This window comes from Tasmannia lanceolata, unplaced genomic scaffold, assembly GCF_043159265.1.
Source record: "Tasmannia lanceolata isolate RefF3 unplaced genomic scaffold, GAP_Taslan_0.1 ptg000023l, whole genome shotgun sequence".
Classification (NCBI taxonomy): domain Eukaryota; kingdom Viridiplantae; phylum Streptophyta; class Magnoliopsida; order Canellales; family Winteraceae; genus Tasmannia; species Tasmannia lanceolata.
Genome location: NW_027518700.1, coordinates 27,332,391 through 27,360,308, shown reverse-complemented (window position 1 = coordinate 27,360,308; position 27,918 = coordinate 27,332,391). Strand labels below are relative to the sequence as shown.

Below are 27,918 nucleotides of genomic sequence, written 5' to 3'. Positions count from 1 at the left end.
TCTGTTAGACCTAAAATCGGTAACAGGTACAGCAGTGGCGTAAGAACTGAGAGCGAGTGACGAGGGAGGTTGAGTATGAGTCCTGTGGTGAGTGCTTAGTCCTGCACAAGGCAAACGAGGTCAGAAGACCAGACCGGATTTTACTCCGGACAGGTCCTTCGACACTCAAGTCAGTATGAGCAAGAGTGAAGGGAAATGTCAGAGTTTTTAGGGAGAAGAGGGTTTTTAGCATTACCCATTAGTCTGAGCTTTAGTCCCCTATTTATAGGGAAGATCTGTTGAGGTGTCCTGGACAGGTGTCCAGGACAGGTGGTGGTCTGTGAGAGGCTGGATCTCACCTACTCTGGGACAGGTGGCAGCCCGTGAGAGGCTGGATCTCACCTACTCTGGGACAGGTGGCAGCCTGTGAGAGGCTGGATCTCACCTACTCTGGGACAGGTGGCAGCCTGTGAGAGGCTGGATCTCACCTACTCTGGGACAGGTGGCAGCCTGTGAGAGGCTGGACCTCACCTACTCTGGGACAGGTGGCAGCCTGTAAGAGGCTGGTGTTTTCACACCCCATCAGGAAGTGATCGAGAAATTTGAGTTCAAGAAGTAGGGAAATAGAGGGAGCTAAGATGAATCAAGAGAGGAAGAAGAGATATTCATGTTTCATCCTTCGAGGATTATCGGATCCAGCAATTTACACTAAAATCAGACTAATTTCTTGTACTGTCTCTCTGATCTGATCATTGAAGAGGTGAAAGTAAGATCAGTAGGCTCACAGGTACGTCTATTTTCTGAAATTTGTCAACTCCTCGTGATTAGAACTCAGGTAATTCTTTGCATTATTTGTAGTGAATAAAATTATTTATGTCGTGCATTTAGATTGAAAAATCTGATTGATTCTTTGTGATTATAAGACTATCATTTGTTTGTGATGATATGCTCTATATTGTGTATTCAATTTGAAAAATTCCTTTAGTTCCTTGAGACTAAAAGATTATCATGCACCTGTGATGGAATGTCTTGTGTTATGATTTGTACCTGTTGGATTCAATATTCATTCAATTCCAATGGTTTATAGTGTATCCTCTTTTTTTTTTAGAAATTTGTTTTCAAGACCTTGGGATACATGCATGCGGTTTAGATACAGGAGTAGAATCTGCCAATGGAGCATGGAATTCTTCATGATTGAAAGATATGTATACTGTAGCAATTGGTATTTGTGCTTTTCTTAATGGAACAGTGTACATAGTACTATGAGATTAGTTACACGAAATTGTTGTCGCCTTCATAGGACCTTATACCTTTTGGAGTTCATTCAGGCTTGTTTAAGAGATACCTGTTAAGATTCTTGGGAGTCTAGTAGGATATAGATAAAGCTTAATTAATATTAATTTGTGTATAGCAAAACACTTTCTCTTATATCATTCGTGTTTTCTCAATCTATAAAAACATATTTCACAGATAATTGCTTTTAGGAGTCATTTAAGAATTATATTGGTTGAGGCAAATTATAATGTTGATAAAAGGGAAATACCTAAGTGTTATTTCTTATTTGTATTAAATTTTATGGAGTCATTTTTTTAAGCTATTTTATTCCTTGTGAGGATTGAAAGCTAGCATAACTGTGGCCTCGAGGTTGGTGTGAGCATTGTTATTGAGATGTGAAGAATCAATCCATAATGTTGCTTATTGTGTGGCTTTATTTAGGGTGTTAATTTTACGATTTTAAGATGTCAGGTAAAGCCCTTCTTTTATCCAAATCTCATGCTTGCCCTGTAAGCTGACCAAATTCATGTAGCATTAAAAAGCAAGATGTACCTATGCATATGGTCATGCTGATGTCGTTTCCACTGAGACAAGTTGCTTAAAGTCATTTTTTTCTTCTCTTCTTCACAGTCAACACTACGGGTTTCACAAGTCTAGTTTTGCTCCTAGCTGTTGGCAATATAAGATACCCAAGCTTAGTTCCACTCATCACAGTTAAATTTAGTTCCTGTTGGTTTGAGATGTAATGTACCTCCTGTAATTATGAGTATCAGATTCATATACCTTGTTTGGATGCCATTCATTTGTTTAATTCCAAAGTTGAATTCAGGTTGGAGTTATTCTTTTGGTTAGTGATTGTTCTTCTCTAGAGTATATGCCTAGTAGTTAAGTCATAAATTATTCAAAATTTGAGTGATTGCAAAAGACAGAATGAGCTAAAGTGATTCAAGGATTATAATTTAGCTGATTTATTTTATATGGCATTTGATTATTTTTTTTAGACAGCCTTCTATTTGTGATATTAGTTAGTGAAAGTAAATAGATAGGTGCATCAGTATTGTTGGGTCAAATAGTTATTCTTATTTTTTTTTTAGTTAGATGCTCGTAGTTTGAAAAATTAAAGTGATTTTAAGAAGTGTTGGGAGGATGTGAATAGGATAAGGTTTAGGGTAAATGATAAAACAGAGTGGTAGTATAAACAATTTGATACATTAGTGTTGATACTAGTGTACTGTGATAATCACCAAAAATTTGGTTTGCAATACATAATAATAAGGTTATTTTGGTGCTAATATTTTTATCAAGGCAAAGGAGTATCAGACTTGGTTCCCCTACACTCTTATAGGCTGTGTTCACTCGCTTTCTCGGCGCGTGAAAATAAAGGAAAATGCTGTTTTTTTTCCCGAGAAAGCAATTTTGCGATGTTCGCTTGGTTTCACTTGAAATCCAAAATATCAAACGTGGAAATTAAAAAAATGACGTGGAAAGTCATACTTTCTCGCAAACGAGGGATTTCATTTCCTACGGAATAGGTGAGATTTCGTTTCTTTTCTCTCGGGACGGGAAAAAAAGTCGGGCTTCTTTTTTTCTTCACCCACGCAAGGACAAAACCCTAGCCTCTCACTGCCTGGATCTTCATCTTCTCCGCCAATAATTTGTCTTCTCCGGCGAGAATACTCCTCTGGCGACACTACGCCAAGCGAGGTACCTCTCTCTCTCTCTCTCTCTCTCTCTCTCTCTCTCTCTCTGGATGTTGGTTTTTCATCATTTTTTGTTTGTTTTCTACAACATGGGGTTTCGGAAATGGGTCTCCATCTTCTGATTTTTGGGTTTCTAGTCACTCCATCTTCTAATGGGGTTTAAGAAATGGGTCTCCATCTTTGGAAATGGGTCTCCATCTTTGGAAATGGGTTTGCAGAAAAGGGTTTGAGAAATGGGTTTGCAGAAATGGTTTGAGATATGGGTTTCAGAAATGGGTTTCCGAGAAATAATCTTAGATCTTCTAGGTCAGATTTTTATGGCTCTGTTTTTTATCTCCATTTTATCTCCCATTCTGCTATTTGCAAAATAGTAAAGAATATGCTGCTGATATTTGGGTTTTAGCTCTCTTCTGCTACTGATATTTGGATTTTAGGTCACTTTGTTGGGTTTTTTGTAGTTTTTTTTTCTTACAATAGGGTTTGAGATCTAGTTTTATTTTATTTTTATAAATAACATTCATGGATCTATGTTCTGAGATTTATTTTCTGAGATTTGTATGGAGATTTAGCCAAGCTAGGTCTATCGAATCTGCTACTGATGTTGCATTTTTTTTAGTTTTTTTTTCTTACATTAGGGTTTGAGATCTAGTTTATTTTTTTTATAAGCAATATTCATGGATCTATGTTCTGGGATTTATTTCCTGGGATTTATATGGAGATTTTGCCAATCTAGGTGTACATTTATATGCCTCTTTTATTTGTGCTGTAAACCTGCGCAAGAAACATTTTCTATGGATTTCTCATGTTTTCATGCGCAAGTGAACAGCCGCAGGATTCCTTTTCCAGCACAATTTCTTTTCCTTTCCTTTCCTTTTTGCCACGTCAGATTCCTTTCCTTTCTTTTCCTTTCCTTTCCCGAGAAAACAAGTGAACGGACCCATAAAGAATAGATACTATGATATGCAGGAAAGTATATAGACTCATCTTGAATACCTAAATGGAAAAGATGAGATGAGTTAATACTGGTATTGAAACATTGTAATGTTCATGGGCAGACCATCAAATTCTGTGGGATATTTTGAGACCAGCAAGAGGATATCATTTTAGTAGCTATAAGTGGATGGTGTTAGGGCTAGAAACCCTTGGACTGTAATGAAGTCTGATCCAAATCTTTTAAAAATACTCAATGACTAAGTAGCACTCCCCTCTATATTCATAAGACTTGCCCAGTCTTTTAAAATCATGCAACCTTGTACATTAGTTCTTTTATTCATTGCAAGGGCAATGAAAGAGTCATCTAGAGCCCACCCTTTTAGGAGACAAGCTATGTCTCAGTAGAAAAGTTATTCCCTTTTAGGAGACATGCATGGTCTCACTAGCAAGTCATGTATAAGGTACTTGATTAGTCCCATCATTAGAGCACCCCTTCAAGTTAGAAGACTAACTTAGTCTTTTAGTTGCATAACCCCTATTTTATCATTGCAAAGGGCAATGATAAGGATACTTGGAGCCCTCCATAGGAGACATTCAGTGTCTCATTAGATTTAGTTATTTTTCCTATAAGAGATATGCTTTGTCTCATTGGTAATAGTTGTCCTCTCTTTTAGGAGACTTGTCCAGTCTCACAAACATCCCTTTATCTCCTCTTATTTTAGGAGACATGCTTTGTCTCATTAGCACTCCTCTTAGAGTCACCAGTTTAGGAGTCAGTCCTTTAGTAAATGAGTCAGTCCTTAGCTAGAGAGTCAGTTTTTAGCATAGGAGTAGGTCTTTCAGGAGTCAGTCTTACCATCATAGGGAGCTAGGATTCTGTCCAACCTTTCACAAGTCATGGGATTCTGTCCAACCCTTGCAAAGTATAGGATTATGTCCAACCTTTGCAAATTTTCTGAGTCTGTCCTGTCCTTATAGATGTTTAGGAGTCTATCCATTCCTTTTGTGAGTCTGTCCATTCCTTTTGTGAGTCTGTCATTAGATAGGAGTTCCCTTTTTAGCTATAGGGATTCAACCCTTAGCACTGACACTCTTCCATGTTGTGGATCACGGGGTGCAGACATATGGGTTCCCTTTGGCTAAAAGGGTGAAGACACTTTAAAAATTCATTGAAAATATTTTAAAATAACAAAAACACTTGAAACATTTCAAAACAACAAAAACACTTGAAAACATGAAAATTCAAAAACAAAAGAAATAAAAAAATGTACTAAAACATCTAAAAAGTCATGAGTCATTAGGAGTGTAGTTAGGAGAATCTGTTTCCGAACTACGTTGGCTTGATACTCTTCCACGACGTTGGCTTGATCCTCTTCCACGAGGTACATAGGCAGCTTGGGATTCTTATCTCAGGTCCAGTCAAACCTTTCAAAATAAACATGTTCAAATCATTCAAAAATATAAAAATTCTTCAGACAAATCTTTTACACCGGTTTTCGAAAAGATCTTCCCTTAGAGTTAGGAGTCTGTCCTAGATGTTTGGGGTGTCTTAGAGTTAGGAGTCTGTCCTGGTTATGCTGATGCTTTGCGTGTTTCGTGTGAGTGTCCCTAGAGTTAGGAGGCCTCGAGTCGTGGTTGGTTAGACACTTAGTCGAGCTGATGGCTAGATTTGAATGCATTTAGTTAGCCCATTATTTTTCTTAGGACATACAGCCTAGTACACATAGGATGTAGGGCCCACCTGCATTAAACTAGGTTGGCTTGCATTAGTTTAGGACCATATAGGTGTGTCTAAACTACTTAAACAACTTAAACATGAGTCGTGTCGTGTCGTGTCGAGTCTAGTGTGGTCTAGGCACATTTAGGCATCATAGCTTAGAATAGGCCACCGAACTACGTTGACTCTGATTCTTCCCGAGGCCGGGATACGTAGAGCATCCGGGATGGCCATCCTGGTCCGAGTCAAGTATCACATTAGAGTCTAGGGTTTGTCGTGTCGAGTCGTGTGTGGAGTCGAGTTGTGTTGTGTGTTTTGTTGTGTTTTCTTACTTTCATGTACAGACCTTATACATTTAGCTGTGGCATGCATGTGTTTGTCCATCAGAACTTAGACACCAATTAGGTATGACACTCATAACCTAGCTATGTTTAGGTGACACTTTTTCACTTATCTTTTGTGTGTACGTATTATTTTCATCCCCGAGTCATGCATGTTTAGGTAGATATTTTCTCGGGGATATCCGTTCCCATTTCACATGATTTTCGCCCAAAATTCTTCAAAGTTAATAAATAAATGGCATAAGAGACCAGGTGTTTACACTCGGGCGAATTGGGGCGCTTAACACCTTCCCCATTCGTCATCAGGCACAGACTTTTATCTCTCTGGTTATCCGTTGTGACAGAGTATAGTATGGGATCCAGGGCCTACTTCCTTGGATGGCGACTCTGAGTTATTTTAGGTACGTCTTGGTTCCGGGCTCGTCCCCGAATCAAGAGGTATCTCACATACATCGTCACTCATGCTGTGAGAGGCACTCTTTCAAGAGTTCCTTGGTAGAGCTTTCCTTCACGTGTGGAGATCTCAGAGGATCGATGTGGATCTCGTGTCCACGCCACCTTCCTCGGGATCGGGGTCCACACTTGTCTACCATTTTATACTTTATTTTCACATTTGATAATGATAACGCTGTTTATTTTAGCATGTGGCTATCAAAAATAAAGGTGTGTCTATGTAATCCTTCCAATTCCAACGACCATAAATCCCTTAAAATCAGCAATTATTCCACTCGAAATAAACATCTATCTCACTAACATGGGCGATTCATTTTTGGAAAGCAACCCCTAAAAAATAGTATGGAGATGTGTGTATGTAACCCTTTCAATTCCAACGACCCTAAATCCCTTAAAATCAGCAATTATTCCACTCGAAATAAACGTCTATCTCACTAATATTTTTTGCTCTCACGGTCTTGGTATCCGTCTCAATCTCTCCATCCTTCTCTCAGTCCCTCAACCTCGATCTCCCATACTCCCTTTTCACGGAAGTTTTACGGCGGTCAGGGAAGATTTTAGTTCATTCTTGGTATGCTCTCCCTCTCTCCTCAATTTGTTTTTTTTTTTTTTTACTTTTTTTGGAGCAGTCATCGTGGTGATTTTTCTCCAGATATTTTGATGATCATCTTATGGATTTCTTTTACTTCATTTTCAGGAGTTCTCGACAATTCTTCATACAACAATGGGTATCTGGATTGTATGGGAGGCGTTGCTCGATCTAGGGAACCTTCTGGTATATCTTTAAAGCCTTCTGGTATATCTTCAAAGACATCCATAAATAATAAGGATATCGATCGGGTTTATTGGGATAGCATCGACTTTTGAGCCAAGTGAAAATTTGTTACCCATTTTGCCCATGCATCGAGATTTTTGGGAACGCCATATGACACTCTCTGTCGATCATCTCTGAATCATCTAAAACCGGACCCGGCAAATGGGTTTTTTTTTCGGTGAATTGAGTCTTGGTAATTGTAGATCTCTAGAGTTCTTTCTTACCTTTGATTTTGATGATTCAGTGATATATTATACTGTACATGGGCTTGCATCTTATTGCATTTTGTGGTGAATATTTGATGCCTTTGGGTTGTTTGCAATTGTCATTTGATGTTGGAATAGCAAGCCTTTTCCTTGCTGCCAAGCGATCAACTGCAAATGTAAAGGAAAGGAGAGTTGGTGCCTTATTATATACATTTAAGGGTGCCTTCTAGTAAGGTTATATTAATTCTGACCAAGTCTTTTTTTTGTTGAAGGAGACAGTGCTATTTCAGGACTCATGGTTTTTGCTCTTGACAGATCTGGGTGTCGAGTGATTGCTCTGTTGCCTATTGTCACAAACCATTGAAAATATTTTATTTGATGTTTTGAATTTGGGCTGCAGACTTGAATTTACTAATCACAACAACTTAAATCGGCTTGGAAATTAACAAGTAGCCCCGCTGTTGATATTGGCAAACAAGCAGGTGATGTTAACAATTCTATTTGTTGCTTTCAAACTCAAAATGAATTGACTGCTGAACCATGTTTTTTATGAATTATTTTGACTATAGTCAGAAAGATCACATAACTCACGGTCCCAAGGGTTGTTGCTTTGTCAAATATCAACAGGTAATGATGCCCTCAATTTTTCCAAATTTTTTTTTTTTGGGAATTTTTCCTATTCTGAATAATTTTTATACCTCATGTATTGCATGATTGGGGCCCATCATTTTACCACACATGCTTCGGTGAGGTGAGGCCTATCATTTTACACTCATCCAGTGCATGGTTTTTTAAGAATGCATCTTTTTTTTTAAACAGTCTTAAAGCATATCTAATGGCAAAAGACCTTTGTCTTCCATAAACCTTGGCATAATCTTTCCAATTAATTCATTCCCTCTTTATTTCCTAAACCTAATTAATTCCTCCCCTCTTTATTGCCTAAACCTCCCAAACGGCATAATCTTTCTAATGGGGCCATTTATTTTCAATTAATTCCTTCCCTCTTTATTTCCTAAACTTTTAATGAGTAATCTTTCCAAACGAACATGCCTCACTCACTAATATGGGCGATTCGTTTATTTTTCCCTCCCCCCAAATCTCGCAAAATTATGTAATCTCCACTAACACCGATGATTCGTTTGCTTCTGATTTATTCTACCTATAAGTTACCTTTTTGCTTATTGATGGGGCACAAATACGGCTACGCTCCCAAATATCGCCACGTGTCATCCATGCACGAGCAGAGCCCAACCATCATGAAGAAGGGTGTTGGAAAACGGCAAAGACCACACATTCATGACACATGTCGCCCTCTCACCACCCAGGCCTCATCATCACAAATTAGGGAAGGAAATGGCCGCCAAAGCCACGCGCGCCGGCGAGGCAGAGGGACGGCCCAATCCTGCAAAAGAAGTTCTTCTCACCACCCAGGCCTCATCATCACAAATTAGGGAAGGAAATGGCCGCCAAAGCCACGCGCGCCGACGAGGCAGAGGGACGGCCCAATCCTGCAAATGAAGTTTTTCCCTCCATAATGATGAAAAGGGCCGCACACCTCCCTTTAAAAGGGGAGGGAAAGGAAGAAGGGAGGACCTTTTTTTCTTTTGACCCCGAAAAGCAGGGAATTCACCCATCCTCCACCCCGCAACACCGGAAAAGGAGGCGAGGCAACAACAGAGGAGGCCAGGAATCCCATCCTGCCCTCCCTGCTAGTCCCCTCCGACTCACTCATTTATGCACCCAGAAATGTCCCCGCGCACCGGCCCTGGTAACCCTGGTCAAAACCCCCTCCCTTTCTAGCTGTTCTTTATATTGACTGGTCGAAGGAGAAGTGGTCGTCCGGGACCCACCCCGGACCCCCTGACCCCCTTTTGTTTGTGATTGCAGACCCCGCGGAGGCCCTCTACCGACCGCGCGATCACAGACCCGGATCCTGACGCCATCATATTGGCGCCATCCGTGGGACTCGTCGAGTAACTGAACGCCTTATGGCGATGAGAAACCACACCCAACAGCCAGAAACAGGGGTAATAACCAGGAGTCAGGCCCAGCGCGCACAAGCCAGCTCCTCAAGCTCCCAAGAGCGAAACTCACCGCCTTCGGACCAACCCCGACCCTCCTCTAGCACGCCGCAGATGGTCCCCACCATGGAGATGTTCAACGAACTTCGCAACGAACTACTCCAGCGTTTGCCTCTCCCGGCTTCGAAAAAACCCGGGACGACACAGGACCGGACAGAAGCCTACGACGAAGGCAACGAGGAACAATCAGGGGAACGACATCCCCGGCGAAAGCGAGCACCGACTCGCAGAACGCCGTCCCCATCAACAAATAGCCCCTTGCCTCACGCAGCCGGGGGACATCAGCGAGGCAGCAGGGGACATGTTACTAACAGCCGCCCCCCCCTGTCCAAGATAGCCGTCTCCGGGAACCGCCCTTGGCTCGGGCAGAAGAAGTTGCAACCTCGGCGCAACCGCCCAGCTTGGATCCAATAGCGGACCTGCAAAGGCAAATCCGAGAGGTAAAACTAGAAATGAAAAAACCCTACGCCCACGGCATCCTCGATGAGTGGGAAAGGGAAACGGCATCCCCGTTCACCTCAAAGGTCTTAAAGACCCCCGCAGAAGCAGGCATAGACCTCTCCCGCTTCAATCTATACGACGGGAGCACGGACCCCCTCGAGTTTCTCCAGACTTTCAAGAGAGTAATGACGCTTCGAGGCGCGTCGGATGGATTCATGTGCAGAGCCTTTGCATCTCTACTAAGAAAAACCGCCAACGACTGGTACATGAGATTGGAGCCCGACTCCATCGCATCCTTCCACGAATTCGGGCGAAAGTTCAGCACAAGGTTCGCCAACAACCGCCTCCGCCATGATCCTGCGGACGCCCTCCTAGCCCTCCGCCAAGGCAGAAACGAGACCCTAAGAGACTTCATGTTGAAGTTCAACGCCGAATTGGCCCAACTCTCCAACATGGACGTCCAGATAGCGGTCGCCACACTAAAGCATGCCACCACCGATCCGAATCTTAAGCTGCACCTCACCCTGAAGCCCCCGCGGGACCTACAGGAGCTTGAATCAAAGGCTGATAAGTTCGTCCGAGCAGAAGAAGCCTGCGCTCGAGAACAGAATCGGCCCGGCCCCGACGAGAGAAAAAACGACGGCCGAAGGGCCATAAGGCCACGAACCGATGAAAGACAGACGGGCCACAACCCCATCCCCGTCTTCGAAAGGCTGGGAACCGCCCCACTAAAGCTCCCCCTCTCCCACGTTCTATCAGCTATTAGGGATCAGGGTCTCCTGACCCCCCCCAAGAAAATGGCCACAGATCCAAAGAAGAGGTCCGCCAGGAAATTCTGCGAATTCCACGGGGACCACGGCCACGAAACTGACCACTGCTTCCACCTCCGCCTCCAGCTGGAAAGGCTGGCCGAGGAAGGACACCTAAACCAATACCTCAAGAGTCCTGACAAAAGCCCATGCGAGGCCCAGCGCCCGCTCGACGAACCCAGAGGTTGGCATCGATCACCAAACCGCCGCCGGTCCACAAGCCGACACCGATCCCCCGGTAGGCATCACTCACGAAGCCGACGCCGATCCCGCAGCAGACATGACACGAGCCGCCACTAGCGCCCCCGAAAAGGCGAGCCCCCCGAACAGCCACAGGCTCGCGAGCAACCGCCTACCATCATAGGAAAAATCAATATCATCGCAGGCGGGCCCGCGGCGGGAGGACCGACAACAGCCGGTCGGCGGGCATACGCGGAACGGGTATTCTCCGTGGATATACCTTCCAAGAAGGCCCGAACAAATCCACCCCATGAAAACCAGATCATCACTTTTTCCAACAAAGATCTCGACGGGCTGCAAGTCCCGCATGACGATGCACTGGTCATCAGGGTAGTCGTCGCCAACTTCGATATAGGAAAAATCTTGGTGGACACAGGAAGCTCCGTCAATGTGCTACACCTCGAAACTTTCGAAGAAATGAAGCTGAGCAGGGAAAGGCTGGGACCCGCGGAATACTTCATCTACGGTTTCTCCGGGGCATCCGTACAGGTAGACGGCAAGATCGACTTGCCCGTGACTTTCGGAGCGTACCCCTTGCAGAAAACCATCCTGACCACCTTCCTGGTCGTAGACATACCGTTCACCTACAACGCCATCATTGGGCGCCCTGCTCTCAGAGACTTGGGAGCCGTAGTCTCCACCCCCCATCTCAAGATGAAATTCCCCACTCCGGACGGAGTGGGAGAGGTCAGGGGACAGCAAATGATAGCACGCCAGTGCTACGCGGCAAGCCTGAAAGGAACCAATGCCCCAGCCGAAAACTTCACAATCGGCAGTGAAGACCCTCGGCAGCAGGCTCGCGCAATCAGAGGAGAACCCGCCGAGGAGCTAGACTCCATCCCCCTGACCCAAGATCAGCCGGAGAGACAAGTCCGGATAAGTTCCATGTTAACAGGCCCCCTGTGAGACCAGATGATCAACTTCCTCAGAATAAACAAAGACATGTTCGCATGGTCCGCCAAGGACATGCCCGGGATACCCAAGGAAATGGCCGTCCACAAGTTGAATGTGAAACCCGCCCTTAAACCCGTCCGGCAGAAAAAGAGGAACTTCGCAGTAGAGCGCCAAACTCACATAAAGGCCGAAGTGGAAAAACTGCTACAAGCCGGATTCGTCAGGGAAATCCGGTATCCCGAGTGGCTGTCAAACGTCGTGATGGTCAAGAAAGCTAGCGGAGGATGGCAGGCCTGCATAGACTTCACCGACCTCAACCGGGCCTGCCCAAAAGACCCCTATCCCCTCCCGCGCATTGACCAACTCATCGACGCCACCTCCGGACACGAACTTCTCACCTTCTTAGACGCGTTCTCAGGCTACAATCAGATCAAAATGCACGAGCCAGACATCCCGAAAACAGCGTTTATCACCGATCAGGGCGTCTACTGCTACACTGTCATTCCCTTCGGGTTAAAAAACGCAGGCGCCACCTACCAGCGGCTCGTGAATAAGCTATTCCAAACGCAAATTGGAAGGAACGTAGAGGTGTATGTCGACGATATGCTGGTAAAAAGCCTGGAAGCCGCCAGACACATCTCCGACCTTCAGGAAACTTTCGACACCTTACGACGAGCCCGAATGAAGCTGAACCCCGCGAAATGCGCCTTTGGGGTAACTTCCGGAAAGTTCTTGGGGTTCATGGTCAGCCAAAGAGGGATCGAGGCCAACCCAGAAAAAATCCAGGCCATCCTAGACATGGAACCCCCGACGACAGCAGTAGAAGTACAGAGGCTCGCAGGACGGATCATGGCCCTCGGCCGATTCATGCCCAAATCAGCAGAGAAGTGCCAACCCTTCTTCAAACAATTAAAAAACATACGGGAATTCGAATGGACCCCGGCCTGCCAAGAGGCCTTCGATTCTCTGAAGCAATACCTCCAGACACCGCCCGTACTCGCCAAACCCGAGCCGGGGGAAGAGCTATTTTTATATCTGGCCGTCAGCCCCACGGCAGTAAGCGCGGTGTTGGCCAAACAAAGCGACAAAAAGGAACACCATGTGTACTACGTGAGCAAGACTCTCCACGGTGCAGAAATCCGATATTCGAACATAGAGAAATTCGCCCTCGCAATCGTCAGTGCCGCTCGAAAGCTCCTCCCCTACTTCCAGGCCCACCCCATAGTCCTGCTAACCGACCAGCCCCTCAGGAAGATTCTCCAAAAACCAGAGACCTCGGGTAGGATGGTAAGTTGGGCCGTCGAGCTGGGCGAGTTCGACATGCAAGTCCGCCCAAGGCCGGCTGTCAAATCTCAAGCCCTCGCTGACTTTATAGTGGAATTCACGGCCCCGGCCGAAGAACCAGCAACAATGGGGAGCGGCGGGGGCCCCACTGCACACACGGTTTGCGACGACGGGATGCAGGACTCCTCGGAACAGAACAGCGAGACCCCTTGGATCCTGCACGTTGACGGCTCCGCCGGCAATAAAGGACACGGAGCGGGAGTGGTCCTCCACGGCCCAGAAGAGTTCACACTAGAATATGCCCTCAGGTTGGATTTCAAAGCCTCCAATAACGAGGCCGAATACGAAGCCTTACTAGCAGGACTAAGTCTAGCCGCGGAGCTCGGCGCGGACAAGTTGAAAGTCTATAGCGACTCACAGCTTGTCGTTAACTAAGTAAACGGAATATACGAAGCCAAGGGCTTCAGAATGAAAAAATATCTCCACAAGGTAAAAGAGAAACTGCAGGGGATGGGAGAGGTAGAGATCCTCCAGGTGCCGCGAGACATGAACAACCGAGCGGATGCATTATCAAGAATGGCCGCCGAAGAGACCCATGACTTCGGCGCCGTGCTCACAGAAATCCTGCCCCACCCTAGCATCGACGAGATACAAGTTCTGGAGATTCCACCGGGGCCAAACTGGATGTACCCCATCATACGATACCTGAAAGACGGTATACTACCCGCAGATAAGCTGGAAGCCCGGCGCCTAACCACAAGAGCCGCCCATTACGTGGTCCACGGGCCCAGGCTCTACAAACGGTCATACACATGGTCGTACCTCCGATGCCTGGTACCCTCCGAATCAGACTACGCGCTACGAGAAGTACATGAAGGGATCTGCGGAGACCATGGAGGCGGCAGGACCCTAGCCCAGAAAATAGTAAGGCACGGCTACTTTTGGCCCACGGTCCTTAGGGACGCCAAGGAATTCGTCAAAAAATGCAGCCCATGTCAAAGGTACGCAACCACCCCCCACCAACCGGCTACACCGTACACCGCGATAGCAGGACCCCTGCCTTTCGCCATGTGGGGCATGGATCTACTCGGACCATTCCCCAAGGCCCCCGGGGGACATACAATGTTATACGTCGCCATCGACTACTTCACCAAGTGGGTTGAGGTCAAAGCCGTGGTGAAACCCAATTCCAAAGCGACGGAGAAGTTCTTCTATCACGACGTCGTTTGCCGTTTCGGCATTCCAAAGACCCTTGTAACAGACAACGGTCCCCAGTTCGCAAGCGCCGAATTTGGCAGATTCTGTGATAGCCTAAGCATCGAACACCGTTTCGCCTCCGTAGCACACTGTAGACACCCCATTTTGACCGGACCCAAGTTCGCTATGCTTGGGCGAAATCCCGTTCAATCATTTCCGCCATGTTTTGCACTTTTCCGTTAAGTGTTGAGAGAGATTATTCCCAAGAATCCGAACAAGAGAGAATTTGGATCCGATTGATGGGCCCGTCTTGAGCATTTGTTTAGATTTGGATCAAACAGGGTGGCCCGCACATTGTTTTAGTGAAAAATGAGTTTTGGACCTACTTCGATCCAACACCTAAAGATGATCATCAAGAGAACGGTCAAGATCTCAGAGAAGTCGTTTTAACAACCAATTTTGTTTCGATCATCAGGTTGAGTTACTCGGATCAGCCCATTGAAATGATTTAGGAGGACACAACCTACTTAGGTAGGGGACCCATCAATTGGATGGTCTGGATCGTCATAGAGGAATGATTTAAGGGGGCACAACCAATTTACATTGCGACCCACCATTTGAACGGTCAAGATCATCAATTGTCGCCCATCAAATGGACGGTTCGGATCATCAAATGGGAATGATTTAAAAATGGGGTAACATATTCACATTTTGATCTATTGGATGGTTTGGATCAGCCCATAGGATTGATTAGTGGAGCACAAAATTAAATCACATCGCAGCCCACTATTTGAACGGTCAAGATCATCAATTGTCGCCCATCAAATGGACGGTTCGGATCATCAAATAGGAGTGATTTAAAAATGGGGTAACATATTCACATTTTGATCTATTGGATGGCTTGGATCAGCCCATAGGATTGATTAGCGGAGCACAAATTAAATCACATTGTCGCCCATCAAATGAACGGTTCCGATCATACTTTGGAGTGGGGCATATGATTTTATGCACAATTGGGAATTTGGTCACATATGGGACCCATTTGGGTTATCTTTTACCTACTCAAAAGAACTTTAAAAAAACATGCATGGGGCCACACACATGTCAAAATTCAATGTCCACAATGGTGGCCACCTACCATGGAATATGTCCACAATGGTGGCCACCTACCATGGAATAAGTCCACAATGGTGGCCACCACCCTCCCATTCCTTTGCTATAAATGGTTCAATGAGGGTGAGTAAGAGGAGGGGAGAACTCATTTCTCTTCTATCATGTGTTCTAACAAAGTTGCTATGAGGGGTTGAAAAGAAAAAAAAAGAAAAGAAACAAGAAAAGAAGAAAAAGAAACAAAAAAGAAGCAAAAAGAGAAAGAAAGCGGAAGCGATCGCACGGAGGCGGAATTTTTGAGTTTTTCGGCTCTCGGATTCGGCGAGGATTTCGATCACAGGTAGGTACACCGTTCTCGGAATTTTTTTTAGAATTATTTGGTATATTTTCGGATTTTTGCATGATTTTTAACAAAGAAAACTAAACGATATACTAAACAGATTCCAAAAATAATGAAATTTCGTGAGAAAATAATATGATAATGATACATTCTACCATGAATTTGTGAGAATTTTTGGATTTTGTTTGGTATATTATTTTACGCATTCTTTGAAAATTATCAGATTTTGGGAGAATTGTTACTGACGTCAAATCACAGATAAAATTCTCCAAAGTTTTACAGTAGTCTTAAATTCTATACTTCTTGCTTCTGTAAAATTTTCAAGTGATTTGGATCTTGTTTCATATGAGCTGTAGTGTTAATTCATAATCTGGTTTGAAATTTGAAAAATCCGAAACTGATAGTAAATAGTTTTCTAAATTCATGGAAATCTCACAGCATGCTATTTTCACTTATCTCTTACTACTGTAGAAATTTCATGGAATTTAGATATCTATTTCTAGTAGTTTATGTGTTATTTTTGCAATCTGGTTAATTAATTTTTAAATCCATATTAAATATGAGTTTAATGTAAAAATCTGTAAAAATCTTCCAGTAAATTACATCTCATCATATCTTGTTGGTGGAGAAGTTTCAACTCATTTCGAGTTCGTTTGCAACAGCTTCACTTGTAAAATCACTCATATGGTTAAAAATTGGTAAAATCCATTAAAAAAATAAAAATTAAGTGAAAATCATCTTAAAATCTCTAAAGCACCTTCATCTTTGTGTGTGTTTGGGAGACCCGCCCGGTCTCATTCTCTCGTTAGTCCTCTTTGTGCGCCGTTTGGTTTTGGAAGAACGCCCTACTCGGCTTGGCTTCATACCCCTACCCTTATGGGTATTGGGTTGCACATTTGTTGCACCCTAGGGCTAGGTAGCTGTCCGGCCCGGCTGGGTGTTTTACCTCTGCCAAATGTGCAAATTCGTGTTTCCTTTTCTTTTAGAGAGTCTTTGACTCATCTATCCTTTAGTTGGTGTTATTGGAGTCTTTGACTCATGTTTCCATTTCTTTTAGAGAGTCTTTGACTCATTCGTTCTTTTGTTGTACTACTAGGAAGTCTTTGACTCATTGGTTCTTCTGTTGGCGTTATTTGGGAGTCTTTGACTCATTCCTCCTCTAAGTTGTAGTATTAGAGAGTCTCTGACTCATTTGTTCCCCTCTTTAGTGTTGTTAGTTCGGAGTTTCTCATTTAGAGTTGTTGATTACTTCGCTTTTGATTAGAGGCTAACTCAGTCTTATTAGAGCTTTGCTTGCTTAGGATCTTGGACCATTTTCTCTCTTCTTGGGACGCTATCTTTCTTGTTGTGGTTTGTCTCTTTGAGACGCTAGTTGCTTATTCGGGGTTTCCCCTTTTGCTTTAGGGCTTTGCCCTAGTTTGTGGTATTACTTGCGTGTTCCCTTTAAGATTAAAAATATTTTAAGGTCCTGAGCATTGGAAAAGCTTTAAAATCCAAAAAACATTAGAAATTTAAAACTCAAAAAACATTTGAAAACATCAAAAACCTTAAAAAAAATCTAAAGTGTTAAGTGTTTCTTTTAGAAGCGTATTAGGCGAGTTCGATTTTCGAACTACGTTGGCTTGATCCTCTTCCGAGGTACGTAGTGCAGCTTGGGATTTACATCCCAAGTCCAGCCAAACTTTTTTTGTAAATAAACGTTTTAAACCTTCTTCAAAAACCTTTAAAATATAGTTTTCAAAAGACCTTCCTCTAGAGTTAGGAGTTTCTCCTCGATAGAGAATTTTAGAGTTAGGGTTTTTCTTTTGATAGGTTGTTTGATTGATTGTTTGCTGTGTGCTTGTTTTAGAGTTAGAGGTCTGTCCTAGAGTTATAGGAGCGCCTCCGTCCGGTCAGTCGGCGATCCATATCGCCGAGTGATGACTAGAGTAGGATACGCTAGTCCACCCTTGGTTTTCCGTAGGAAATACAGCCTAGTCACACATAGGTTGTAAGAACCACCTGCATTAGCTTAGGGCTAATCTGCATTTAGTTAGGGCATATAGGGTGTCATAAAATCCACAATTCACTGAAATTTAAATAATCGTACAAGAAACTTTAATAACCGGTTCGGTCTTTTAGATCGAGTCTAGGATAGAAGTCTAGGTGTCTTAGGCATCCTAGCTTAGAATAGGCGCGGAGAACTACGTTGCCTTGATTCTCGTGGAGGCGGGGATACGTAGGCTTCTTTGGATGAATACCAGATCATCTGAGGACTCGGGCTAATCACTTTTAAAACTGTTGAAACAATCAAATCACTTAGGATTTTCCATGAAATTAAAATTTTAGGAGAACTTTCACTTAGATTGAATCCAAACCAATTAAGAAATCAAGATACACATTTAGGATTCACATTGAAATTAGATCATAGGATGCATGTCACATAGATAGCACATTAACAGAGAGTTGAATGAGCCATTAAAAATGAATTTAAAAGAGTTAACTTTTGGAATTGAAGACCGATTATCGGGCAGGAATGGTGCATGTGGTGGATAAATCCCCATACCTTCCATTCTTGTAACCAGGTAGCGAGTCTAGATTTCTGGTTAATTATGGGTCCTAGATCCCACATCTAGGTGGCGACTCTGTCAGTCTTTTTTGTGTGGAATTCGGATTGCCTTAGTGATCCCAAGTTCACATAAAAGATGAATTAAAATTAATAATAAAAGGCACACACCAATCGCGTGGGTACGAGAGACCAAGAGATAGTGCGTGGCGGCTCGCGCCCCACGCCCCTCTCGCGGGATCGGGTCCCACAGACTGGCGACTCTGCTGGGGATAACCTAACTTCATTACAATTCCAAAGGATAACTCATTTGAATCTATTTCAACCGGCTCATGAAAACTCTATCTCTTTTATGCTTGTTAGATTACTTTGTATGCTTTATTTTCTCATCACATTTACTCAAACTTAATCTAACAAAACCTGAAGGCATCATAGATTGCGCGAACTTATTGCACACACTTACATCACTTTCATCTAAACCCTGCATCTCACATGCACACACGTCCTATTTTAGGAACCCGGAGTGTTATCTAGCATGGTTGACTGGGATTTCATCACCTGGTGCCTCTGTGCTAGAGAAGCATTCCACCCTTAGCCTAGTACCTTTATGGTACGTAAACGGATCTCTTGTTCACGTACTGATACACCGGACACTGGTACAGTATATCGAACATAGATTCGCGCTAAGGGAACTCTTGGCCTTACCCCTAGATTAACCCACACATGCATGTAGTATACGAACACATGTGCATCACGTGTGTTGAGCCTAGTTTAGGATATCCTACCCATTTGTGTCTAGATTAGGCCGTAGTTCATCTTCCAATGGCTACGATCGGTCATAGGTACACAAACAAAGTCATGAGTCGAGATCCTCTCTCCACTCCGCTAGATTAGGGTTAGGATTGATGCCTTCAGGTAACACTGATAAAATGTGCGAAGATTTAAAAAACTTTTCCTTTGGGGTTAGGATGTAAATCCCATTCATTTCCAAAGATCTCATAGGATTAGTCATTCATGATCCATCCGTTGAAAGCAATCTTATGCTATCTCATCTCATCTTGATCTCATCTTGATCGTACAGTTGTTGATATCCATCATTCAGATTTTAGATCTGGTCCTTGACCCTACTTTTGTCATTCTTATGGCCATGGTCTATTATCTGAGCCATTGATTTTTCATTGATCCATGTTTATCATATATCTTTTACCCCTGGATCATATCGAAATCATTGATGAAAAAGTTTGATCTTACCTATATCCTTTGAGTGCATGATCATTGCTGAGATCGAAACTTATTTTGATTAGGGATGTTTATCGTTCCTGATTCTTCATTCCCAAAAGAAGACAAGTCATACTCAAATGAGACTTAAAGGTGTGGATTGAGAATTCATTGAGACGTTGTTGATGTAGGTCATATTATCATTGTCTATTTTTCTTTAACCTTCATAGACAGTATTTCTTTGATTTTCAGAATAAGATACCCTTTGGTGTGTTTCAAGATTACTCTTTTCTCTATTTGTTCAGAATCTTTATCCCATGACTATTGATCTAGTGTGTGTGCTTCCAAGTCAAGAGTCTATGTATAGCGAAAGACCATTCTTTCTAAAGACTGACCATTTCCAATCATACTTGATCCAGGCAGTCTATTGTTTTACCCACATTGTCAACATAAGCCTTTGTTGCCCCATTTAACCTAGACCTTGTGGAGTTGCCTTTTCTGGGATTCCTACTCTGGGATTGAACTTTATAGTTATCATTATCATGGGGAAAGGTGTATCATCTATAAACTTTCAGTGTCAGTTCACTACCTTTGAAGAAGTGTCCTGTGTCTTTAGATTTATCTTTCATTGAGTGTACATCAACTTTCTTCTCTCTAAGTTGAAAAAGTTCAGTTATGTAGATGTTAAAAAAGAAGAAGAGAGAAGTGTCATATCTGCCAGTCTTTCTTATATAGAGTCAGTGTTCTGTTTTCTATCAGAACTGATAAAGAGCCCATTGAGGTGTGTCAAAAATCATCAATGTACTTACAGTCTTCAATTCAATAAAATGGTTGATTTCGTATCTTTGATACTCTATGATTCACTCTTAGATCTAATGTTTAAACAACTAAAGACCCCCTTTTCGGATGAGAATGCAGACGAAATTCACCTCGAGATCTGAAAGATGGTCGAACGAGAGGAAGAGCGTCGAGCATAGCCACTTAAAGAAGAAATCGAAGCCATTGATAGTGGTATCGAAATCCGAAATTCGGGAGAAATGGATTGGAAAAACTTTATCTCCTAAGGAGCGCAAAGAATTGATAAACCTGTTTAGAGGGGTTTGAGGTAGTCTTGCTTGATCCTATAAGGATAAACCAGGGGAATGCCCTGTCGTTGAGCAAAGCAAGACTTCATCTGCTTTAGACATCCAGTTGAAGAGTAAAATTTTAAAGAGATAAGCATCAGACATCCTGTGGAGCTGATGAAATACTGAGAGAAGATTTTCGGACAAGGAGTTGTGGAATCTTGAGCATAAATCCAAGATCTTTGAGATGAGAGTGGAGCACAGTGGTTGAAGTTTTGCCAGAAAACCGCCAGACTCCTCGATAAAAAAAAAATTCTAAGTCTTTGAACCTCAGCATTCAAGAGCTTGTACATCATATACATCAGGAGGCCATCATTGGACATTTGAGCCTTAATAGCCAAAATCCTAAAATCCTTTTGAGAACCCTTTGGGCCAACAATTTAAAGCCAATGTTTCTTTTCAAACACATTATAAATCCGGGGCATTTATGCACCCGAACTACGTCGGACCTGATCCCCATTTCTTCAGGGGTACGTAGGCAACTTGATTAATTCAGGTTCGGTCAAACCTTGGGATAAAATCCCTTTTCAAAATTTTGAAGCTAAATGCTAAACCATTCTTTGAAAAATCCTTAAGCGAACTACGCGGACCTGATCCTCCATTTTTGGGGTACGTAGGTAGTCTGGCTAGACCAGATTCGGTCTAAATCCTTAGAAACTTAGGTATTCAACCCTTTTGAACCCAAGCCCACCTAGAAAGTCCTTCTGGTGAAACAAGTAAAGGTTCGAGGCGAATGAAAAGAAAAACAGAAAGAAAAGAATGAGAGTCTGAAGACCCGCTAGGTTGAAAACCCGAAAGGGCGGCCTAGAGAAAGGTGAAAGTCGTTTTTCTTGCTAAGTCAACAAGCAAAATGATTGACTTATCAGAAGGTAAGGGTAGTGGTATGCTGGATTGAAAACTTGAAGAGACAATCTAGTTAGAGGCAAATACTTCCCATGAAAAGTTGAGTTGAATAGAAGCAGAAGGAGTTCCTCAGTTACGTAGAATTCCTAAGTTTGAGTACAAGCAAAAATTGAGATAAGTAGTCTTTTAGACTGAAAGCTTGGAAAGCAAAAGTTGAGATAAGTGGTCTTTTAGACTGAAAACTTGGAAGACATTAATTTTGACTTCTTCCGAAAAGACAAATCAAGGAGACAGAGAAGCAACCTCTACACAGGGCAGGATCCTGGAATCCGAGTAGTGTCGACAAGACTTGCTTTGATATCTTTTTTTAAACTAGGGGCATTAAGACTGAGCAATCCGAAGGGGTTAATAACCATGACGGAAATCCCGATGGAGGAAACTAGAGCCTCTTGACATGGTTTTCAAGAGTACTCTAAGAGTGCCTAGCCTTACCATAATAAAATAACACATTTTATCTAAGGGTGAATCAAAAGTGAGTCAAGTCCCTTGAGTAATTTGAGTCTTCTTTGATTGAGTCATTGGAAGTCTTGGTCTTATTTTTATCATTTTTTTCTCTCTCAATGTCCGAAGTGTTTGGCACTGGAAGAGCGAGAGTATACCTTTTTAAATGTGAAGAAAATTCAGAGTAGATCCTGGTTTAGAAATCAAGGAAAGGGCAAGAGACATTTTGTTCAAACTTGCCAAAGACATCAAAGCCTCAAGTAGTGAGCAATGGAAGAAAAAAATTCTCAGACTCATCCATTTGTGGATATCCATTTACCCATATACCAGAGAAAGAACCCATGCAAACTTGAATTTTCTTACCTATCCTGATTTTGCTCTCCTATGGATTCTGTCATGGAAGTAATCATACTAGGGGCATCTTTTATGACTTGAGTCATAAAAGATATCAAATACAAGAAAATTGAGATAAATATTTTCAGCAAATAGAGGCAAGAGAAGCTTGAACACTCTCTTGAATCAAATTCCTCAATTGAACTCATTCTTTCAAAGAGTCAATGTTTTAGAAAATCTAGTCCCCAGCGGAATCTAGAACCTACTTTTGCAATCTTCAAATCTTAACAGAATGCTTTTCCTCTCTTTAAAAGAGTCAATACCCAAAAATTCTTTCAAGTTATTTGAGTTTGGTTTTCAGCAATGATCATGCACTCCCATTTATTCTCGGCAGGAGATAGCTATGCTATCAATGAACTCGATATAAGATCGATAAAAAATTTTGTGTTGATTTGAGACTCTTTGAGTAGTTAAGGCCCTTTGAGTGTTACAGACTCTTCGGGTAATTGAGACTCTCTGAGTATAAATGTTTTGATTTGTTTTGAGACTCTTTGAGTAGTTGAGACCCTTTGAGTGTTACAGACTCTTCGGGTAGTTGAGACTCTTTGAGTATAAACGTTTTTGTGTTAATTTGAGACTCTTTGAGTAGTTGAGACCCTTTGAGTGTTACAGACTCTTCGGGTAGTTGAGACTCTTTGAGTATAAATGTTTTTGTGTTGTATTTGAGACTCTTTGAGTAGTTGAGACCCTTTGAGTGTTACAGACTCTTCGGGTAGTTGAGACTCTTTGAGTATAAATATTTTGTGTTGATTTGAGACTCTTTGAGTAGTTGAGACCCTTTGAGTGTTACAGACTCTTCGGGTAGTTGAGACTCTTTGAGTATAAATGTTTGGTGTTGATTTGAGTAGTTGAGACCCTTCGAGTGTTACAGACTCTTCGGGTAGTTGAGACTCTCTGAGTATAAATGTTTTGAGACTCTTTGAGTAGTTGAGACCCTTTGAGTGTTACAGACTCTTCGGGTAGTTGAGATTCTTTGAGTATAAACGTTTTTGTGTTAATTTGAGACTCTTTGAGTAGTTGAGACCCTTTGAGTGTTACAGACTCTTCGGGTAGTTGAGACTCTTTGAGTATAAATGTTTTTGTGTTGTAATTTGAGACTCTTTGAGTAGTTGAGACCCTTTGAGTGTTACAGACTCTTCGGGAAGTTGAGACTCTTTGAGTATAAATGTTTTTTTTGTGTATTTAAGACTCTTTGAGTAGTTGAGACCCTTTGAGTGTTACAGACTCTTCGGGTAGTTGAGACTCTTTGAGTATAAATGTTTTTGTGTTGGTTTGAGACTCTTTGAGTAGTTGAGACCCTTTGAGTGTTACAGACTCTTCGGGTAGTTGAGACTCTTTGAGTATAAATATTTTCGTGTCGGTTTGAGACTCTTTGAGTAGTTAAGACCCTTTGAGTGTTACAGACTCTTCGGGTAGTTGAGGCTCTTTGAGTATAAAGGTTTCTCTATGTAGTTGAGACTCTTTCGAGTATAAAGGTTTTTGCATGTGTTTGAGACTCTTTGAGTAGTTGAGACCCTTTGAGTGTTACAGACTCTTCAGGTAGTTGAGGCTCTTTGAGTATAAAGATTTCTATGAAGCTCTCTGAGTGTTTGATTTGAGACTCTATGAGTGTTACATACTCTTTGAGTAATTTGATTTGATATTCTTTGAAGGGTTGATTTACGTCTGCATCGATAGTGGTCTGCTTTCTTTGAGGTAATTTCATTGGGTTCGTTTTCTTAAAAGCTTTATTTTAACAGAGTATGTTTGTGTTTGCTTTAATAGAGTCTTTGCGTATTGATTTAAATAGTTGAGTTGTGAGTATTAGAGAGAGGCCATCTCATTGAGATGTCGTGATTGCCGAGTTAAGGGTCGGTGAGAGGTCATCTCCCTTTTGCTTCTAGTCTTTCAGTCTCGTAGTGCTATTTTGTTGTTTTACCCTGATGAACATCATTTTAAAAACAAAAAAAAAAAAAAAAACTTGTTTTACTTTGTTTTCGGGCCGGCCAAAATGTGTCGTCTGTTCAGCTTTGCCATTCGTGTGTTACACACGCTTTGCCAAAGAGGGGCATCTGTAGACACCCCATTTTGACCGGACCCAAGTTCGCTATGCTTGGGCGAAATCCCGTTCAATCATTTCCGCCATGTTTTGCACTTTTCCGTTAAGTGTTGAGAGAGATTATTCCCAAGAATCCGAACAAGAGAGAATTTGGATCCGATTGATGGGCCCGTCTTGAGCATTTGTTTAGATTTGGATCAAACAGGGTGGCCCGCACATTGTTTTAGTGAAAAATGAGTTTTGGACCTACTTCGATCCAACACCTAAAGATGATCATCAAGAGAACGGTCAAGATCTCAGAGAAGTCGTTTTAACAACCAATTTTGTTTCGATCATCAGGTTGAGTTACTCGGATCAGCCCATTGAAATGATTTAGGAGGACACAACCTACTTAGGTAGGGGACCCATCAATTGGATGGTCTGGATCGTCATAGAGGAATGATTTAAGGGGGCACAACCAATTTACATTGCGACCCACCATTTGAACGGTCAAGATCATCAATTGTCGCCCATCAAATGGACGGTTCGGATCATCAAATGGGAATGATTTAAAAATGGGGTAACATATTCACATTTTGATCTATTGGATGGTTTGGATCAGCCCATAGGATTGATTAGTGGAGCACAAAATTAAATCACATCGCAGCCCACTATTTGAACGGTCAAGATCATCAATTGTCGCCCATCAAATGGACGGTTCGGATCATCAAATAGGAGTGATTTAAAAATGGGGTAACATATTCACATTTTGATCTATTGGATGGCTTGGATCAGCCCATAGGATTGATTAGCGGAGCACAAATTAAATCACATTGTCGCCCATCAAATGAACGGTTCCGATCATACTTTGGAGTGGGGCATATGATTTTATGCACAATTGGGAATTTGGTCACATATGGGACCCATTTGGGTTATCTTTTACCTACTCAAAAGAACTTTAAAAAAACATGCATGGGGCCACACACATGTCAAAATTCAATGTCCACAATGGTGGCCACCTACCATGGAATATGTCCACAATGGTGGCCACCTACCATGGAATAAGTCCACAATGGTGGCCACCACCCTCCCATTCCTTTGCTATAAATGGTTCAATGAGGGTGAGTAAGAGGAGGGGAGAACTCATTTCTCTTCTATCATGTGTTCTAACAAAGTTGCTATGAGGGGTTGAAAAGAAAAAAAAAGAAAAGAAACAAGAAAAGAAGAAAAAGAAACAAAAAAGAAGCAAAAAGAGAAAGAAAGCGGAAGCGATCGCACGGAGGCGGAATTTTTGAGTTTTTCGGCTCTCGGATTCGGCGAGGATTTCGATCACAGGTAGGTACACCGTTCTCGGAATTTTTTTTAGAATTATTTGGTATATTTTCGGATTTTTGCATGATTTTTAACAAAGAAAACTAAACGATATACTAAACAGATTCCAAAAATAATGAAATTTCGTGAGAAAATAATATGATAATGATACATTCTACCATGAATTTGTGAGAATTTTTGGATTTTGTTTGGTATATTATTTTACGCATTCTTTGAAAATTATCAGATTTTGGGAGAATTGTTACTGACGTCAAATCACAGATAAAATTCTCCAAAGTTTTACAGTAGTCTTAAATTCTATACTTCTTGCTTCTGTAAAATTTTCAAGTGATTTGGATCTTGTTTCATATGAGCTGTAGTGTTAATTCATAATCTGGTTTGAAATTTGAAAAATCCGAAACTGATAGTAAATAGTTTTCTAAATTCATGGAAATCTCACAGCATGCTATTTTCACTTATCTCTTACTACTGTAGAAATTTCATGGAATTTAGATATCTATTTCTAGTAGTTTATGTGTTATTTTTGCAATCTGGTTAATTAATTTTTAAATCCATATTAAATATGAGTTTAATGTAAAAATCTGTAAAAATCTTCCAGTAAATTACATCTCATCATATCTTGTTGGTGGAGAAGTTTCAACTCATTTCGAGTTCGTTTGCAACAGCTTCACTTGTAAAATCACTCATATGGTTAAAAATTGGTAAAATCCATTAAAAAAATAAAAATTAAGTGAAAATCATCTTAAAATCTCTAAAGCACCTTCATCTTTGTGTGTGTTTGGGAGACCCGCCCGGTCTCATTCTCTCGTTAGTCCTCTTTGTGCGCCGTTTGGTTTTGGAAGAACGCCCTACTCGGCTTGGCTTCATACCCCTACCCTTATGGGTATTGGGTTGCACATTTGTTGCACCCTAGGGCTAGGTAGCTGTCCGGCCCGGCTGGGTGTTTTACCTCTGCCAAATGTGCAAATTCGTGTTTCCTTTTCTTTTAGAGAGTCTTTGACTCATCTATCCTTTAGTTGGTGTTATTGGAGTCTTTGACTCATGTTTCCATTTCTTTTAGAGAGTCTTTGACTCATTCGTTCTTTTGTTGTACTACTAGGAAGTCTTTGACTCATTGGTTCTTCTGTTGGCGTTATTTGGGAGTCTTTGACTCATTCCTCCTCTAAGTTGTAGTATTAGAGAGTCTCTGACTCATTTGTTCCCCTCTTTAGTGTTGTTAGTTCGGAGTTTCTCATTTAGAGTTGTTGATTACTTCGCTTTTGATTAGAGGCTAACTCAGTCTTATTAGAGCTTTGCTTGCTTAGGATCTTGGACCATTTTCTCTCTTCTTGGGACGCTATCTTTCTTGTTGTGGTTTGTCTCTTTGAGACGCTAGTTGCTTATTCGGGGTTTCCCCTTTTGCTTTAGGGCTTTGCCCTAGTTTGTGGTATTACTTGCGTGTTCCCTTTAAGATTAAAAATATTTTAAGGTCCTGAGCATTGGAAAAGCTTTAAAATCCAAAAAACATTAGAAATTTAAAACTCAAAAAACATTTGAAAACATCAAAAACCTTAAAAAAAATCTAAAGTGTTAAGTGTTTCTTTTAGAAGCGTATTAGGCGAGTTCGATTTTCGAACTACGTTGGCTTGATCCTCTTCCGAGGTACGTAGTGCAGCTTGGGATTTACATCCCAAGTCCAGCCAAACTTTTTTTGTAAATAAACGTTTTAAACCTTCTTCAAAAACCTTTAAAATATAGTTTTCAAAAGACCTTCCTCTAGAGTTAGGAGTTTCTCCTCGATAGAGAATTTTAGAGTTAGGGTTTTTCTTTTGATAGGTTGTTTGATTGATTGTTTGCTGTGTGCTTGTTTTAGAGTTAGAGGTCTGTCCTAGAGTTATAGGAGCGCCTCCGTCCGGTCAGTCGGCGATCCATATCGCCGAGTGATGACTAGAGTAGGATACGCTAGTCCACCCTTGGTTTTCCGTAGGAAATACAGCCTAGTCACACATAGGTTGTAAGAACCACCTGCATTAGCTTAGGGCTAATCTGCATTTAGTTAGGGCATATAGGGTGTCATAAAATCCACAATTCACTGAAATTTAAATAATCGTACAAGAAACTTTAATAACCGGTTCGGTCTTTTAGATCGAGT

The 27,918-nt window shown here is 42.0% G+C and overlaps 1 long non-coding RNA gene across 4 annotated transcripts in view; it reads left to right on the top strand.

The window, feature by feature from the left end:
- Positions 1 to 566: 566 nt before the first annotated feature.
- LOC143856470 (uncharacterized) overlaps positions 567 to 27,918 on the top strand; it is a 55,038-nt gene continuing 27,686 nt past the window's right edge. Inside the window, exons 1-4 of one of the 4 annotated variants that reach the window (XR_013238214.1) lie at positions 567 to 766; positions 7,096 to 7,173; positions 7,691 to 7,900; positions 7,988 to 8,045. This is a non-coding gene — a long non-coding RNA (uncharacterized LOC143856470). The other 3 variants (XR_013238216.1, XR_013238215.1, XR_013238213.1) reach the window with 3 other exon arrangements.